Genomic DNA, 15,308 nt, shown 5'->3' with positions numbered 1-15,308 from the left:
AGATTTATTGCTCTTAATTGCTTACCAGCATTTCATAAAGTATTAAGAAGGTAAAAAAAAGTTTTTAGTAACTACTGTAAGGTTCCAAGCCTCTGTGGATTACAGTGATGGAGCCCTTCCTCTAAAACAAAGCGCAATCTAGATGTGAATTTGCACAAATGAAATGGCTTCAAAGGAAGGAAAAAGAGGAAAAAATAGGTAAATGCTGTTTTAAGCCACATGCACAAAAGCACATCTCTGGGGGTGAATGCTGTCCTCCTCGATGAGGGGCAATGTGTATGCTCTGTTGCACCTGAAGACCTCAGCCGTGATTTGCTCATTGCCTGCTCCTGTGCAAAGACCCTGGAGAGAAAGGAACTCGTGGTTCTGCTTTTCTGCATCCTGCAGCAGTCTGATAAGGTCATCTACTCTCAAGCACTCTAGAATTTTCCATTCTTACTTTGCAGTAATGGGAAAATACAGGAGTTTATTAAACAAAGTCTTTCTGCAGCATGTTTTGCTTTCCTTCAAATTCTTTAATATTCCAGGAAAAATATTTTTCTTAAATACTCCTTTTTTTTTTTTTCTAAGTTTTTTTTTAAAGAGCATTTCCAAGCATTCCCAAGTTCTAGTAGATAGCTTATGTCAGTGACTACCTATGTAATTGGTTATCATTCCAGGCGAAGGTATGAGCTTGCATAACAGGTTAATCCTGCTAAAGTCCAAAGAGGCCAGTCCAAGTAGTGAATATTCCAGGATACTGTCAAGTTTTTAACACTGCACTACCGTGTCTTCACTCTCTGTCCATGCCAGGAAGTGATGATGCAATGATCAATGCTCTGTCTGCCCAGGGAGATGGTGGAGTGACCATCTCTGGAGGTGTTCAAGGGACATGTAGATGTGGCACTGAGGCACATGGTTATTGGGCATGGTGGGGATAGGTTGACAGACTAGATGATCTCAGTGGTCTCTTCCAACCTTAATGATTCTGTGATTCTATTATTCGATAATTTACACATTTTTTTCCACCATTCAGATCAGGGCTGCATTCTCCTCTGGCAACGGCTGGATTCTGGATGAAGATGTAGTTGTCAGAGTAAATTTGTTTCAGTACTAAATTCCTTTAGCAGTACTAAATTCCTTTAAATTCTTCCTTTGTGCAAAGACCAAAACAGCTTAGGAGCTGCCCACTGTGGCTAGATGGGAAATTGTTTCCATCAATTTCCCACTCTGTGATGATGACATATACTGTAACTCCAGTGCCTGACTCCTACTGCTAATTTGGGTTAACACAAATGCGCATCTTCACAAAATCATTTGTCAACAGCAGTGTGAGGATGACAACTCAGGCTGTCATCATGAGATAGAGATTAGTTCAATCTTCTAAACAAGAGGATGACATCTTAGCTGGAAATGATACAAACTGAGAAAATAATACATTTTAATTTGAAAATGAGGTTATAGGGTTCTATAAAATACAGATGGTTCCAGGCAAACCAGGGTGGTGTTACACTGACTTAATTGAAGTTCTTACAAATCATAGCTTAATATTGTAATTGGTAAATTATTTTGAATTCAGCATTGCATCTGATTTTGAAGAAAGAAGAATAGTCAGAAATTGGCATTCACTGTATTTCCTCAGATCAATATTGTCCTGAACAAGTTTAATTGTGACTGTACAAGTAAAAATTACAGCAGGATTTAGGCCTTTGTTGTTATTCGTTGGAGCTAGAAAAACAAAAAAAACCATCAAGTCTGCTTCAATATAAAACATTTGCTGCCATCTCTCTATTTTCTAAAATCTTCATTCACAAGATTCCCTACTGTGGATTATTCCTGAAAAGGAAGGGGATAAGACAGTGGAAAAAAAATTGTCTCTTATCTTCAGCCTGCTTCTCTTCCATCCTTTTATACTCGATTTTCTGTAGAATTCTACAATTACTTTCTGTCTATATCATTCCTTCTTGGATACCTACATAAATAATTAACTAGATCAGATCTCTCCTGTTAAGTTCCTACACTTATTTTTTACCTTTTAGAACTTGATATGTTCTGTTCTCCTTATACAGTAGCACCAAAGTAGAATATGTCTGCAGAAAGATACCCTGCCCTCACTCTGCACTGCTTCAACAAGTAGGAATAGAAACCAAACACAACCCACAATTGTTTAAACCAATACAAGGTGAAAAAAATTCAGCCAAACCAACATCACCATGCTGGATCTCCTTAACAAAAATATCTCACTGTGCCTTAGCATCCAGCAAATCAATTGGCACCTCTCCTTTGGTAAGTCCCTCTTATCCACTCACACTGTCCTCCCTCAGAGTGTGTTCAGTGCTTTGTTGTTGTTTATCAGTGTCTTGTCTCTTCATCAGCACTTCAACACCACCCTTGTCATCCCTATGTGGCTTCTAGGGTGGACCTTTTTGGCTAGTATCACTGGATGGGTGGTACCTACTTCCAACTCTAAAGATTCTATGATTCTATTATTCTTCTACCACCAACCCTGCAAGTAAAACTGGTCAGAACTGAAGGTCTTCCCTCTGCCTATCCTGTCTTCTGCCTCTGCTGACAGCAGCCACCCCACATCTGCTGTCCCTCAAATCAAGGTTCGCTCTAGAATGAAATACTTGGGAATTTTAAATCCTTAAGCAGACACCAGTTAAAGTGATTGCATCCCAAGTAAAACTTTAGGCATAAAAAATCCTCCTTGCTACTTATCAGAGCTCTGTAACTTGACCAGTTGCCATTACAGACAGAAGAATTACTCCTCTCCTTAAGTGAAAAATGAGTGTAGTTCTCTTTTTCAAACCAAAAGAGGGTGGTGGTTTATTTTATTTTATTTTATTTTATTTTATTTTATTTTATTTCTATTTCATTTCATTTCATTTCATTTTATTATTTTAAGACAAAGGTTAAACTACTGAGCTCTTCCAGCATGGCCTGTAAAATGTAGTATTGGATCCAACACAATATCTTGTAAAGAAATCTGTGAATTAGAAGCATAGGACTCCAAGCAATTTCATCTCAGTTCTCAGAAGCAACTTCTCAGACTTATCTATGGCACGGAGCACATGTGGTCAGAAAAGCAGCACAGTGAGTAAATGAATGAAATCAAAGTTGTGTGGTCAAATGAAAAAAAAAAGCAACCAAAAACATTTAGTAGTAAAAGATAATATCACCAGGTGCTTCGAATATAGTTAAAAATATGTCACTGGCCAGACATCCTTCAGGCAAAACCTGCCCCGAAAGTGCCCAAGCATAGATTTGTTCTTCCACAAGGCGAGAACAATTCAATATTGCATGAGGTACTGGGTACAAATAAATTGACACAATAACACTCATGGGTAGTTCTGCTTTGTTTTGATCATTTGTATATACAGGACAAGGTAAGCACCTATAAATGTTTTCCTGCCAGGAACAGAAAGGGGATATTTGCTGGTTTACAGCCCATCAGCTTTGATTACTGAATTTCTTCGCATTGAAGATCTGCCCAGCTCCTTGCTCATATGCTCATGCAGGCCTGCAACTAACTCTGCCCGTCCATATACCATGGAAACTACCAGTTGGACCATGAACACACAACATCTTGCAAAATGTGATAGCTTGCATTGTCTGAAACCCTGCCCTAGTTCACACTGCTGGAGCAGAGGAGGTGACACCACTAGGATTAGTCAATGAAGGCTGTGAAACAATGGAAAAAGGCACTTCCTACATCAAAATTACCCTTACAGATTGAGGTCAATTTGCTTGACTAAAGGGTGTTTTATTATCAAGGGTTGTATCTCTCCTAATCTGCTTGGTTACAGCGCCATAATATATCAACTAATGCATACACATGATAACAGAAGATTTTTCTATATTAATGTCTCTATCTTTCCAAGATGCACCACCCTATATCAAGACCAACTCTCAATTTAGAAGGTTTTCCTAGAACATCAGGTCTTTTTTGAGGTTTCAAATACAGCTTATCTCTCCATCACAATAGCCACTAGTGCCTTATCTGTTCCTCCTAGCAGCTTCTGCCTAATTGGTCTCCCTAGTTCAACCTCTTACTGTAATCCTCACTATAACCCTCAACAAAAGTGCCTTTTTCCCACTCATACTCACCAGTTCTTCAGAGCATCTGCATTTCTTCCCCTGCTATCAACCTCCCCCCATGCCTGACATTTCCCAAACCCTTTTAGCACTGACAGGGTTAATGATGGAACAAAGCAGCTGGGAAAAGGAAAGGGCAAAAGCACCTCATTCACTTTCTTTTTTCCAACCCCTTTTTTGTTTTCCTTGTTTTAAGGGTAAAATCTGCAAACCCAATTTCAAGGATTGAATGAGGTTGAAATTGCACCGGAGGGGACAATCTGTTCCAGCCCAGAAGGCAGTGGGAAGGCAGTCCAAGCAAAAACAAATCGTCTGTCCCCAGTTGTAAAATGGAAGAACAATAGGATTAATCATCTTACACTTAGAATGCAAGGGTTTGGCAAACGCATCCTGACTGCTCTATTACCACCAAAGATGAAGTACTGAGACTTACACACAATGAGAAATTGTAAAAGTAGAGCAGCAAAAAGGATGCGGGGGACACAGGAAGAAAGATTTGAAAGGCGAAATATGCAAAAGTTGGGCCTGAACACATCTGCAAAAGCAGCACGGTGATTTTCTTATCAATATTTGAAGGGTCTGAGCACCAAGGGGAGTTACCTCCTTCAGCAGAAGGGATGCAATTAGGAGCGGTGGATGAAATCACAAAGGAAATGCAAACTGCCCATTGTGGAGGGGAAAAATCAAAGTCTGTTCATACGAAGATACATGAGGAAGTGGGTGTCCCATTGCTTGGTGTGCAGAGAACTAGACTCTTTCAATGGAAATGGCGATGCTAGCAGTTGGTCTGCTCTGCCAGGGACATTCATTAGGCCACCCAGTGGGTTTTTCCATCTGCAGCCTCAATGCTGTGGGATAAGTGACCATGAGCTCAGGATTTATATGTATTTATTAACATAGCACACAATTGCTTCTTTGCACTGTGTCCCACAGGCTGGCATTACTTTGCTTTCCTTTGCTGCCAGCACAAGCACTGCTTCAATTATTGTTGAAAGAGTGTTTTTTTAAAGCTTTTCCCATACAGATATGGTAAATCCATCCTGGAGTTGTACTACTGTGTAATTAAGTTTAATGCATTTGAGTTGGAGGCACAAACAAGGTAGATGCTGTAGTAGCAGGGCCATGATGGGATTTTTCTCCAGCTGATGACACATCCCAGAGCATTTCTAGTTCTCACATTTTGAAGCTAGTGGTTCATTTTGTTCTTTAACAGAAAGCTGCATACATGAGAGATGTGAAGTGAAAGCTCTTTGCTGCTTAGCTCATAAAAATCAGCTGGGTAGATGCAAAACAAGACAACCAGCTCATTCCAGAAGCCATGGGGGAGGCCCAGAAGGCAGAGTTCAGGCAGTAATTTGCTCATTTGTTTGGACAGTTACATTACAGGAATAACTGTTCTCACTTACAGCACACATGGAAGCTGGAGATGTTACAGGACCTTGGCACAACATATCTAAACATCTAGGGTAACAACTGCCATCAGCTTGAAAGCCTGTGCCACTGATGGGTTGAGCACCAGGTTGATTTCTGGTTTCCATGATTCTCTATAATAATTAATTTTCCATCTTCTGGGCAGTGAGGTGAATGGCACCCATTTGTTTATTTTGGAGAACCACCTACCAGTCCCTGTAAGTATTTTGTGCTCAGTGCCAGAAGGGACTTTGCAAAGTGATGTGGGCATCACTTCTCTTGTGGCCAAGGTAAATGGTATCCTGTAATGCATTAAAAAGAGCATGGCCAGCAGTTCAAGGGAGGTGTTTCTCCCCCTACACTGTGCCCAGTCCTGGGTTCCCCAGTTCAAAAGGACAGGGATCTCCTGGAAGGAATCCAGTGGAGAATCACAAAGATGATAAAGGACCTGGAGTGTCTCACGTACGAGGAAAGGCTGAGTATCATGGGTCTATTCAGCCCGAGGAAAAGACTGAGGGAGGATCTGATATATGTCTATAAATAACTAAAGGGAGGAGGGAAGCAGATGGATGAACTCAGACTCTTCTTGGTGGTGCATAGCAATAGGACAAGGACTAACGGCCTAAAAGTAAGCATAGGAAGATCCATACAAGCATGAGGAAAAACTTTACGGTAGGGGTAATGGAGTATTGGAACAGAGAGATTATGGAGTCTCCTTCTATGGAGATATTCAAGATCCAGCTGGACGTCTACCTGTGCAACCTATTGTAAGGAACCTGCTTTAGCAGAGGGATAGGACTTGACAATCTCTTGAGGTCCCTTCCAACCCCTAAGGTTCGGTGATTCCATGCGTGGTTCTCTTTACCACTTAGATGATAATCCATGTATTTTGATGCTGGGGAATGCATTTCTGTCCTGCATTCTCCAGCATAAATGTTGTGGGTGCCTGGTTCTCCACTCCATTTATGTTGCTGGAATCACTGTTGGTTTTAGGGAATTTGCTGTCAGTTGGTTTCGGTCAATTTGCTGTGATCGACTTGGATTGGACCTGGTAGCCTCAGATGTCCCTCTCATCCTCAGCAATTCCACTTCTGTGAAAGAGAACTTCTTCCTTTAATGAAGCCTGCCTTTATTTTTCTTGGATCATGCTAATTTCTTTGTTCTCCTATCACCAGAATAGGACAAATCAAGCCGGACGTGGCAGATCATTAGCCTGGTATTTAGGCATATTTACAGGAAAAGGCATTCAATCAGTAGCCCTTAGCTCCAGATTCAGACTCTGCCAAGCTGGCATATCCTGTGAGTTTTGGCCACTAGAAAGTAATACAAGGCTCATCTCCTGACAGACTTTGGGCTGGTGCCTGACTTGTGTTCAGAGGCAACTTTTTGGCTTCAACTTTCCATTTTAGTGCCAGGCATTACATTAAAAGCTGTACACAGAGCATCAAAGCAGTGATTCCATGCAATGCTTGCAGCTCTCCTGTGTGATTTACTGATCCCACTTTGCATGCACCGGGTATGTCTCAGAGCTTTGAAATGTTCCAGCACCACAGGAATGTTTGTTTTCTGTTCCCCTTGCAGTATGCTTCTTGAGGACAGTTTCTCCAGCTGTTGCAGCTCTCCAAAGTCAATGTGTGGTAGGGACTGCTATCCTCACTTCCAAACTGCCCCACGCACAACTCCTGACTGTGATAAAAAATCTGTTGTTGGTGAACGAGTTGTGTTCATGATAAATCTTTCCAACGAGACAACTATGAAAGGAGAAGCTCTCTTCCTGCTGCTTGTTCTTCTGCAGATTGTGAAATCCAGAAGCTCCCTATAAATAAGCAGGCACAACTAAACACTCTGTTTCTAACCCCTGCTAGCCTGTGAGACTTCCAGGAGCACCAGGAGCCTGCTGCTGCAAACAAAAGATCACAGATCCCTATTCTGAACTGTTTTCCCATTATTACTTGTGCAACTAATTATGATTTCTCGCACAGACATATTTTCTACTGAAAGCAATCCTGCTTGTTCCAGGTTGTCCTTTATAGACAGGTTCTCTGCTGTTTTCTCTCAGACTGATATTGGATTTCCTGTGTCAAAAGAATTAAGAGTTGGTCTCGAACAGGAAAGCTTATACATACAGCACCTTCAGCAACAGCAGCAAGATCATCGTGGGCCAGATTTTCTCCCCTGAAGCATCTGGCTTGTATAAGTGGTTTTCCTACTGTAACTGGCAATACACTAAAGAGAAAATATGAGATTTTCCATGACCATTGGGTTTACCATTGACTCAAATTGCATGACACTTCATTCCTTTGCCAAGCTCTCATTGGTTCTAAGTTACTCAATTCTCAAAAAAGTTTTTCCTTCTATAGTATGCCTGACAAACGATGGAGATAAAATAGTCTAAGAAATACTGAAGGATTAAAAGGGCATTAAAATACAGGTTTGACAGTGTACGAAAGCCAAGAAATGATTAAAACTTTAATGAGACCCTTCTAAGAACCCTGGAGACAGTTTTGGACAGATGTATACATTTTTTTATTACTTTGTGAGTTTTTGCATTTGAAGTAACAAACTTCAAACCTTCGATGAGGGAAAGAATAATTCCTGGGTTTACAAAGGAATCCTAATGACCACAGCAGATAGAACAGTTTCTGTTAAAAACTTGTATGAATCTGCTCATCTTATACCTGGGTCATATGAATCTTCATAGCAGCTGATAGATCGTCCTTCCCTTTCCTTTCTTCCTTTTATCCATTAAACACCAAATCCCTCTCAATCCTCCTATACATCCCTGTCTTTCTGTTACGCAGGTCCTGCCACTTTGCAGCAGCCCCAGGTCCTGCTATCTCTCCTCCTAATTACAGAGAATCACAGAATGGCCAGGGTTGGAAGGGACCTAAGGATCATGAAGCTCCAATCCCATCACCACTTGCAGGGCCACCAATCTCCCCATTTAATACTAGACCAGGCTGCCCAGGGCCCCATCCAACCTGGCCTTGAACAACTCCAGGGATGGGGCATCCACAACCTCTCTGGGCAGCCTGTTCCAGCACCTCACCACTCTCGTAGCAAAGAACTTCCCCCTGATATCCAGCCTAAATCTTCCCTTCCTCAACTTAAAACCATTTCCCCTTGTCCTGCTTTTATCTACTCTTTCAAAGAATTGACTATAAACAATAGGCTCCCTTTAGGTACAGAAAGGCTGCAATTAGGTCACCCCACAGCCTTCTCTTCTGTGGGATGGACAAGCCCAATTCCCTCAGCCTGTCTTCGTAGGGGAGATGCTCCAGCCCTCCGATCATCTTTGCATTCAAAGCTCCTTCCTTTCTGCCCACGCCTCTGCTCACCACATTATAGCATTGCAAATAGCACATTGGTGCTATCGTCATCCCATGTCAAGGGTCCCAGCAATGCTCATAGTCCCTCCCTGCCCTTGTTGAATAGCACTGACAAACTTCATGAAGTCCTTCCTTGATGGTATCCTAAATGGATACATAAAGGACAGCTGCCTGGGCTACATAATATGAGCAGCCGCTCCACGATGGCAGTGCATGGTGTGAGAAGAGCTCTCATCTGTCCAAATCTGGGACTCCTTAAACACATAAGTCTTCCGGTGAGTAATCCCTAAATGCCTCTGTGGACACTCCATTGGATAAGTGAAGCAGACTGGCTGCTAACTGGGAGTTACTGGTGTGAAAGGGAACGATCTATACATTATTTCAGTGATTCAGTGTGTACCACAAAAAGCTGCTGTGTTCTGTATTGCACTAATTGACCTTATAAAAATCACACAGTTGGAAGAAAGGCAATGACTTTTCCCATTTGACACTAGTACTCTTAATGTTAATGACTCTTTCCTCACTCCTGTCTCTCATCAACAGCTTTCAAGGAAGCATCATTAAGAAAGCATATTCCTGCAAGAGAGAGACATCAGGCTCAGTTCATTTGAAAGTAATAGTCCAATAAAACTAATTTAACATTCATATCAGAAGTGTCCTTGGGGATTCCCACCCTACCCAGCATGGCCCTGATGCTCTGTTCAGTTTACACAGTTTGTAAGCCATGGATGTGCTCAGTGTGTCCATGTAGAACAGGCACGGGCTCTTGCTTGGCCAACAGCATGGGTTTTCTAGAGGAAAATAAAACCATTCATCGAGCTTTTATTGGACTCCACAAAACAGTGACCGCTCATATATTATATAGTGAGAGGGTATAATTGGCACTACACAACGTGATTGAGTTCTCCACTTGTATTCCGACTTACAGTACTTGGTAGAAGTTGACAGAAAATATGCTGTTTGGATCCTTGACGGACTCAGAAATGAGTAGGAAGAAAATGAAAGCCAAAATATTTACAGAGTTATCAAATCCCACTGAAAATATTTGAACTTTCAGTAGTATTCCACTTGTTACCTAAGTGATCCAGTGTTTTAAATAAATAGTTTTGAATGCCCTAAGTGTCTAAAGAAGTATATTTGAATTCCAGTGATATTCAGGAACTGGAGCACAGATAAAGCAGTGATTGTTGAGCTAAGTAAATAATAAAATGAATCAAACTGTAAGTATTTGTGATGTCCCCAGGATCTTCACAGCTGAATTTTATGGACCCTGAATATACAGATTCACAAATTGTGTCTGAAAAAAAGAAGGCAGGAATGGATTGAACTACTAAGGAAAGGGAGTGACACATTTTCTCTGGAACACCTTGAATGGTGTTAAAATTATACCACAAGAAATATATCATTTAAAACACTGGGAGCAAGGAGCGAAGTCTCAGCTTAACCAGTTTGGCTGAGTCAGCTAGTTCATAGAATCATAGAATCATAGAATCAGAGTATGAGAGAATCAGAGAATCAGAGAATCGGAGAATCAGAGAATCGGAGAATCAGAGAATCATAGAGAGGCCTGGGTTGAAAAGGACCACAATGATCATCTAGTTTCAAGCCCCTGCTATGTGCAGGGTTGCCAACCACCAGACCAGGCTGCCCAGAGCCACAACCAGCCTGGCTTTGAATGCCTCCAGGGATGGGGCATCCACAACCTCCTTGGGCAACCTGTTCCAGCACGTCACCACCCTCTGAGTGAAAAACTTCCTCCTAATATCTAACCTAAACCTCCCCTGTCTCAGTTTAAAACCATTCCCCCTTGTCCTATCACAATTTACCCTTGTCATTTCCCCTCTTGTTTAAACGCTCCCTTCAAGTACTGGAAGGCCACAATGAGGTCTCCCCGGAGCCTTCTCTTTTCCAACCTAAACAAGCCCAGTTCCCTCAATCTTTCTTCACAGAAGAGGTGCTCCAGCACTCTGATCATCTTAGTATCCCTCCTCTGGAGTTCAGATACTGCTGCACCAACATGTAACACATATTGCCAAACACATATTGACTCAATTGCCTTTCCACAAAAGCAACTGTTTTTCTATGCATGTACAATTAGGTGGAAATCAATCTTAAATGGATAGACACTGTTGATAAGCCAGAGACAAAATGCCATGACCAATATTTAAGGACTCAATCAGCCCAATTATTTTTTTCTGTTACAAATCTGCACCTTCTTACCAGTCGATACTGCCCCAAAGATCTTGATTTACTGCTGACCTGTGTTTGCCAAAACATAACAACAGTGACAGAATTATTACGTGCAAATTGGTCAAATTTAATTAAACAAAACCTGTTGGTAAGAATCCTAGGTTTGCCAAGAAGGAATAGCTATAAATGCGTATTTCTAAAAATATAACATACATTCAATAACAGACGTTTATACTGATGCTAATTCATGTGTTGCATAATGTTTTCTACTGTGATGATTATAAATTACATATCGTAAATTAACAAGTTTAAAAATGTACAATCCTAGGAATAAGAGGGGGAAGATGTAACAGCAGTCACCTGCTAGTTTTAATATACTGCTATTTTAATAACAAATAGTAGCTATATAGATACACATATATATGTATATATATAGCTGTTACATATATATGTGTATATATATTTAAGATTATTACTTCAAGGCTGCAGCTGTTTGATTCTGCCACATTTAAAGAGTGAGAAAGACATGCCAAGAAAATACTTGTAGTCTTAACATATGCTTGTCTGGTCTCTGCTAACATCAGTGAAACCATTGACCCACAAGCTTCTGTGGAGATGGGAAATACAAAAACGTTTGAGTTAGTACCTGCAACCATATAATGCTGCTAACTCACAAAGAGGGGAAAATGTCTAATTTGAATATTGCAGGATCTTAATTTACAAGTAAGCATCAGCAAAATAAAGTAGTGAAAAGTAAAACCTTTCGTCTTTAACAGAGCAGTGGAAATTAAATGGGGGGGAGGGGAAGAAGGGAGGAAGGGAGGAAGGGAGGAAGGAAAGAAGGAAAGAAGGAAGGAAGGAATGAGGAGGGAAGGAAGGGAGGAGGGAGGGAGGGATGATGGGTGCAGTGTCTAGCACATGATGAAAGGATAAGGCAGCCTTTATTAGTCATGCAAGACCCTCCACAGCTTGGCAGAAAGCTCACACATTGCCACTTCCGCAATATGGTGATGTTTTTGATCACCCGATTACGAAGACATTTTTTCACTGGATAACAGCTGAGATGATTCAGGCTTTGGATGATGATCGATGTTATTTGGGGCAGCAGGAGAAGACAGCGCATCTTTGAGCAGGAGACTGAAGCAAATCAATTGGAAAATGATCACTGTTTCTTGGCAGTTTAAACTGAGAAAAAAAAATTGAATAGATTTTCATACTAATGCTGAAGTACGGAGCTTTAAGCCACAGCATTTGCAGTGATGTTTGTCAGGATGAATTAAATTTTTACCTGTAGAGGAACTGCCCAGTTTACAAATCAGGTCATCATAGAATCATAAAGGTTGGGAAAAGATTCCTAAGACCATCTAGGCCAAACATCAGCCCATCCCTTCCATGTGCACTAATCCATGTCCCACAGTGCCACATCTACCCTCACCAGATCAAAGCATTACACTGACACACAACAAGTCAACGTGCCAGCTTCTTTCCAGTAAAGCTGAAATGGAAATATCCAAAACCAAATGGGTTTTAGTAAACCAAAGACCTACAGAGGTCTCTGATCATATAAAAGCTATTGTCAGTTGTATAAATAGTCAACATTTACACCTGAGAGAAAGATAGGAAGAAGAACTTTCAAGCCTCTCTGTAACAAAGCACAGATATTTATAGAGGTTTCTATAAATGAGGTTGTAGAGTTCATTCTTAAAGCATCACAGGCTGTTCATTGCTTCAACATAAAAACTTAATGGATGCTTGCCAGTAACGTGGCCTCTACTGGAAAACTGCTTCCACAAAATCAACATTGTATGCAAGAAAAAATTAATTTTGCCCAAGGCATTCAGGTTTCCTTTGGGAATATCAAAGCAAAATATTTTCTCCACTACACTGACTTGACCGAAATCAAATGCTTCACTTTATTTTTTAACTGAACAAGAATATTTGATTTCAATTCAGTTCAATGTGAAACTGCCTCTGGGCTTGCTGCTACAGTGGATATAAATCGTCCAGGAGAATAAGGGAATAAGATAATTTGCATCACAGCCAGGTAGCTGGCTCACAAGACATTTTTAATTCAATAATATTAAAATGCTATATTTTGTTAAAAAAATACTGAAATAAAATATTTGGGTACTTTTAGAAACTGAAGTTCTTCAGAGATTTTCCTCCTGTAGGGGGGAAAAAAAAAAAAAAAAAAGAATATGAAGAAACTGTTTAAATAGTCAACATTTCACAAGAGAGGTTTTTTTTTTCCCCACTGAGATTTCCAGCCCACAAATCATTACACCAGTTTTGTGACACAGCAACTTCACTGAGCTGCACTGGAATCACACCAACATGGAAGTGATATCAGGTGCAGTGATACTGGTCCCAGTGCACATCTCTAGGCAAAGATATGCCTTAGAGTGCTGCAGTTTCTTACACTTACCTCCTTGTTGGGACTATAAGTATGCAGAGTGGCCTGGAGATCCTGAAAGAATAACACGCAGTGAGGAAAGAGGATACACTGCGTGTCACTAGGAATGCCGTACATCCACCCACACCTCATCGATACATGAGCCAGTGAGGCTTTTAAAAGCAGCACATGAGGACACGGTGCTGGTGCCACAGAATTCAGCTTGTTGGGATTTTCACCCATGGACTGCAAGGATGAAGGATGCTGGTCTTGCGTGATTTTTGGAAAGATGGTGACAGCTGTTTCTACAACAGAATGGGTTGAGAAGATCAAGAGATCCAGACTGAGCTCAATCATGGAGCATATATCACAAGGAATCAGAGCAGCACCATTTAGTTGTTTGTTATTATAAACTAGGCTCTGATTCACGTCTCCAGGCACCAGAACATGAACTGCTCCAGCAGCTCCAATAAATGTAAACAGAGAAACCAAATAACTGCAAGTTCAACCATGACAAAAACTATTCATGTTCCCCCTGCCTGACTTCTAGATATCAGAGTGAACGATTAACCTCTGCAGTTTATACTGTTACTGATTACACAATCTACTCAAAACATCAAGGAAGGCAATAACAAACTCAGAGGCTTTTATTACCTTGAGTTATCCTGAGAACAATAAGTTTGAGTTATGTAAATGAGCTGATTTTTTAAAAAACCTGTCCCCTATCGGAAGACATTGCTGAAAAGCTACATTTTCAGGAGGCAGTAAAACACACCACGCCAACCATAAAAACCCTGCCCAAGTGGGCAGTTTAATGGCCTACAACATTTCGAAGCAGGGCTAGGGAGTAGAGGAGGGGCTCACATGAATGCAATACATTGGTGTCTTCCGGAAATTAAAAAGCAGTATATTCCAGTGCCTGCTTTGTTCCTGAAGAATGCTTTATGCCTAGCTGCAGACCACATTATCACCACTTCAAGCTAAGATTTCACTTAATTTACATAGGCTGTAGCAGAATGCAGCTGTTTTTGTTTTCAATGCAGACATTGCCTGGGATTTCAGTTTTCCAGAGCTATTCCCCTTTAGGAAAAACAATGGTCAACACTGGTTTTAGACATTGAAAATAATGCAGGAGTTGTATTTAACTGTTGCTTCAATGCAGAACACTCTCAGTTCTGCAAGTAGATAGGAGCACATAGAAAGTCCAGGTACCCTCCTTTCACCGAGTTCAGCATGGGAAGGTTGGATGCTTTTGAGTTGCTTGACACCTTAGTGACATTACATGGAAGAAAAGCCATTTTCAGGCTTTCAGGGGATAGTAGTGTTAAATAAAGATCTAGAGGTAAATAACAGAATATATTTTCACCCAGTAGAATACCCAGCACACTTTGCTAGAAGACGTAGGATCATGACTTGTTTCTGACACACTAGGCTATACAGAAGTGTTTTCTTGGCCATCCGTGCTTCACATGCAAGGAAGGATATTTCATCTGACTGTGCCTCAGGCTCACGTCTAACAAATGGGACAGAAAACTGCTCAGAAGACACTCTGACAAATGTATCCACAGCAGACAAAAGGAGATGCTGCAATGCTTACCTGAAGATCTTATGACTGTATCTGTACAGGTCTCCATCATGGCAACGTCCAACTTTTTAACATGTACTGTGTATATTTCTGATGTCCTGAGTAGAGTTACATTCTAAAATGAGACTTTGGATTCAAGGAAGGTTTCAGTATCTGAGTGAGAGTTGTACTACCACAGCAAAGGGGAGGTGAAGCTACTCTGTGTGGAACAGGAAGGTGACAAATTCCTGCCTTTTTCTACACTTCAGGGATCTGCTTCAGGCCTACAGGGAGCTGCATATGTGAATCTAGGGTTCACAAAACTTTTACACACAGCCTACACACA

The sequence above is a fragment of the Meleagris gallopavo genome, chromosome 1, assembly GCF_000146605.3.
Source record: "Meleagris gallopavo isolate NT-WF06-2002-E0010 breed Aviagen turkey brand Nicholas breeding stock chromosome 1, Turkey_5.1, whole genome shotgun sequence".
NCBI classification, from domain to species: domain Eukaryota; kingdom Metazoa; phylum Chordata; class Aves; order Galliformes; family Phasianidae; genus Meleagris; species Meleagris gallopavo.
Note: the sequence above shows the minus strand (reverse complement) of the source record.